The sequence below is a fragment of the Cynara cardunculus genome (assembly GCF_001531365.2).
Source record: "Cynara cardunculus var. scolymus isolate 2C chromosome LG 17, CcrdV1, whole genome shotgun sequence".
NCBI lineage: Eukaryota > Viridiplantae > Streptophyta > Magnoliopsida > Asterales > Asteraceae > Cynara > Cynara cardunculus.
In genome coordinates, this window is record NC_037544.1 from 22,234,951 (window position 1) to 22,239,916 (window position 4,966).

The 4,966-nt window shown below is 31.0% G+C and overlaps 1 pseudogene; it reads left to right on the forward strand.

The window, feature by feature from the left end:
* The first annotated feature begins 3,190 nt into the window (after window positions 1-3,190).
* On the forward strand, window positions 3,191-3,832 carry LOC112499909 (annotated as a pseudogene).
* Window positions 3,833-4,966: the final 1,134 nt, after the last annotated feature.

A 4,966-nucleotide genomic window follows, 5' to 3' on the forward strand; every position in this document is an offset into this window, starting at 1 on the left:
TGTTTATAGACTCACGTGGATGAGCATTTTTATATATCATATTTAGTAACACTCTGTCCATTTGGAACAAAAATTATGGAAACTCAGTTTAGTTTATGCGCCACTGGGATAGCATTTGAGATGATTTTAGTATGGAATGGGATGATCTTGTTTGCAAGTCTTTTTGTTTTGATGTATAATTTTGTTTTGATATATAATTTTAGTATCGAAGAATTGGAAACTGTTTATTGCCTATTAGTTTATGGTTTGATAGAAGGCCTATGGTTCGTAAACTTTATGTGCAACATCTTATGTGAATTGTTCAAAAACTATTATATTGGAATTTGATTGTTATGTTTTTGTTTATGTTATGTTTGTTTGAATTAATATGAAATATGTAGTTACATTTACAAAGCAATTGTTTTATTCAGGTGTTTGCCAAACAGCTATATTTCATTCAGTACTAAATCATACGGAGGGTTAAAATGGTAATTTGTTGTCATTCAGAGAACATTTACCAAACAACTATATTTCATTCCGCACTTAACCATTCTGACCCTCTTAACCATTCTGACCACTTAACCATTCTGCACAAAATCATTCAGCAACTGCCAAACAGTCCCTCATACTATTAAAAGAGTTATTTTAGCATGATGACTTTTTTTTTGACCTATTCCTTTTAATGTAGTATATTATATTTTGATAGATATAAATATTACATTTCCCTAACTTTTTCTTAATGCAAAAATGTGTCACAAAGTTATTCATGATATTTATATTGAAGACGGATCATTTGTAAACCACCAAATTATGCAAACTCCACCCACCAATCATATTTGAGTTAAATATTTTTAATTATAGCAAAATTATTCGTATTATGCAGCAAGATATATTTCAATTTTAATATTTCGTTTTATTCCGTCTCTATAGATGTTATAATATGGTTTTTATATGGTTTTAAAAAGGGATAATGTTTTTATTTTTGAATAAAATATAAATTTAAAAATATCATAAAATTTCGAAAATAAATATATCAATATTAGTATCAAATTAACTACTTAAAAGTTATTGTTTTTTGTATAATTTTTTTAATTCAATTTTTTATTATAATTTAATTTAANAATTTTGTATAAGAATAATCATTAAGTATTCTGTTAAAACTTAATAATTATCCTAATTATATTTTAGAACTTTTATATTTATTTATATTTAAAATGAAATATTTATCTTGTATTTAAATATGTTTATCTGCAGTTAATTACACGAATTCAAACATGAAGATTTAATAAGTTGTACTTACGCACAATTCATTTATAATCTTGAATTTTAAGTAATATTTATCAATAAACAGTACTTCATGCATAAAAATGATTTTTAAATTTTTTTGTTAAATGCTTTATAATATAGTATATATAAGGTTACTTTTGACTTTTGATTTTTACTGATTAGCGGATAAGTTATAGGATATTTTAAGTAGTTATCTTATTCAAATAATTTCGGTTTTTGTTATGGGCTTGTAAGGTAGTCGTCCATCTTGATTTTTTTTAATGTAAGCTTCCATCTTTATTTTCCGGTGTTATTGTGGGTTTTTTATGGTAACCATCCATCTTTTTTTTAGATATTTTTGCCGTTCAATTTTTTGATTTGTATAGTTACTGAAATTTATTTTTAATGATGAAACATTAAATATAAAATCATCATTATTTCATCGATAAAACATAAAATATGAAGTCATATTTCATTATTTCAATAATGAAATATGAATGAGATTAATAAGGGTGCGTTTGGTTTATTTGTAGGAATAGGAATGAAAATGGGAATTAATATATTAGGAAATATGAATGAATATATTTATTACATTATTTTATATTCCATTATATTTCTTTATATTGTTGATGTTTGTTTGACGAAGGTATTATCAAACAAGACATTCACCAACAACATCTATATAGTTGAAGGGATCTGCATCTTTACACCAAAAAAAGTCTATCTCCATCTCCAATACATCAGCACATAGCATCCATCAGCACCTAACATCCAACAGCAATACTTTTCCATCATCAATACATTATCTCCATTCTTTATCATAAAAAGTCTATCTCCATCTCCAAGCTACCAACAGCACATAGCATCCATGATTTCTCTCTTTCTCAGAAAACCCTAACMGAGTAGAAGAGAAACCATCCCTTATTTCTTTCTTCATCAGAAAACCTTGAACCGAGTATAACGAAAACCGGAACAGAGATGTTATCTATGTGAAAATCGGAGGAAATAAACAAATCTATGTGAAAATCGGAGGAAATAAACAAATCGATGTGATAAATCAAATCGAAATCTTCGATCCGATGGAGAAAACCGAGTTCCCCCTTTTTGATTGAGATGGAGAAAACCCTAACTGAAATGGAGATTAATCTTCGAAAAACTTGATCGTCAAACAAGATTTGTATCAGATCTGAGGTGTAGGAAGAGATAGATGGAGAAATGGTAAGGGAGAAGAAGACTTCGAAAAACTTGATCGTCAAACAAGATTTGTATCAGATCTGAGGTGTAGGAAGAGATAGATGGAGAAATGGTAAGGGAGAAGAAGATACCTTGAGGAGGATAAGGGGAGACGATGGTAAGGGAGAAGAAGATACCTTGAGGAGGATAAGGGGAGAACAAGATTTCTATTCCCCCCAAATTGRGGAGGAATGGTTTTTAATAAAATCTATTATAATGATTAATTAATTATCTGTTACAAAACACCATTTTTCATTCCATTTCCATTCCTTGTTTGAAACAAACACAATCAATGATTATCATTTTCATTCATTACCCTTTAATACCCCTAACCAAACACCCCCTAAGTTTTGTTTTGCTTTCATGAATGAATTGGTTTTTTCTACGGATTGAAGCCAAAACAACTATAAAACCTAAAAAAAATCTAGAAAATATATATAAAAATAAACATTCAAAAATATATATTGACCATTTTACCCTTTTCAACTCTGATTATATTAGGATCCATTAAAAAAAAACCTCTTAACATAAATAGCTCATATTGATTTTTAACCATTGATCAATGACATCAAGGATGTAGATGGGTTTTCAAATGACCACCTATATATATATATATATATATAGGGTTGGATTCACGTGAGACCAAGGGTTTCTTGTGAGACTTGTAAGACCAATTTATGTTCATTGATCAACTTTATAAGTTAATGATCTAATGGGTTTTCAAATGACCATCCTCAAATTATCTTCGGTTCCTGTCGAAGTGATCCTGATCAAACAATCCTAGTTAGAGAGAAGAAATATTATTGGCGTGAATGTAATAAACTCGAAAGCACCGAATTCTCGTTCACGGATGGAGAATTACGAAGGTTGGGTGGTGTTCGTCGACAATGATTTCCTCTATCTCGGGGACATCAAGGAGCTACTGGATCTGATCAATGAAAAGTATGCAGTGATGTGTGTTCAACACGATCACACCTCAAAAGAGGCTCCGAGAATGGCCGGTGTGGTTCAGACAGTATACCCACAAAAGAACTGGTTGTCGATGGTGTTGTATAACTATAGCAACCGGAAAACCAAGATTCTAAAGTCAGAGGTTGTGAATAAAGAATCAAGTGCGTATCTTCATAGATTTCAATGGCTGAAAGATGATGAAATCGGGCCAGTCCCTTTTGTATGGAACTTTCTTGTGGGTCATAACCATGTTGTTAATGGAGATCCAAGTACTCACCCAAAAGCAATTCATTATACATCTAGAGGGCCATGGTTTGAGGCTTGGAAAGATTGTGAATTTGAGGATTTATGGTTGAAGGAATTGGAAAAATATGAAGTAAAAGAGAAAGAGAAGAAGATTTGAAGAAGAAGAATTCTTTGAAAAGTAAGTTTGTATTGTATGTTAGATGTTGTCCATAAAGTGTTTGATGAAATATCTCTATGATTGTTGTACTTCATTGTTTCTAACAGCCTTGCCTTCTTTCATCCCGTCCATGCTAGCTACAACTCCATACGTCTAGTCCGCTACCCTAATCATGGGGCTTATAAGAACTCCCAGCAGAAGACATGCCCTCGAAAATTAAACCCTCCATGTCTATCCTTGGTTGTTCATCTCATGTCCTACTAAGCCTGTCCATCCTTGATTGTCACACTTTCTACTCTCCTCACCGGTGCCGTCATAAGTCTCATACAAATGTGTTCAACCCACCCAATCTCCCCTCTCTCAATTTATCCATGACAGACACAACTCCCAACTCCGTTCGGAAGACCTTGTTCGGTTTCCATCATGTAGATAAACTTTGAAGAAGCTAAAAGAAAATCGAAGTTCGATTACTTGGCTACATCTAATATTAGAGCAAAATTTATTACTACAAAGACCAAAGTATGTTTAGAGTCACATGACACAGAAATATCATTACAAAATTAATACTTGTGTTTAAAATAAAGTAGTCCACATAACACCTACGTATTTTAAAGCCAAATGTTGCACTTCATAGGTGAAAAAAGAACGGAAGGCTTTCAGTATAGAACATATTTCTCGGCAACAATGACTCCTTTTTTACAAAATAACATCGAAAATCCTAAAAAACAACCTCTCATGAACAATTCATAGACTTCTTTGTGATGCCCTCAGGATGCTACAATTGGAGTTTGGGAAACATGTAGGTGATACTATACTGTTTCCATAAAATTTCGTACTATGCTGGGCAACAAATTTTATCTTCTCTTTTACCTAGAAAGCATAATCAATATTTCTTTTACAAACTCTTGTTATAAAAATTATCTATAACAAGTACAATGATTCCTTATATATTCAAGAAAAAATAACAATGAACCTTTATATATAGTTCCCAATATTGTATCCTTAAGAGTTCTTTTATCACCAAAAATAGTACAATCTTTTATCTTTTACATGATGCAAATTATTTATGACAAAGATTAAATATATGCAGCAAATATCCTGGCTGAATATATTTAGGGAAAAAAGTTCACAATA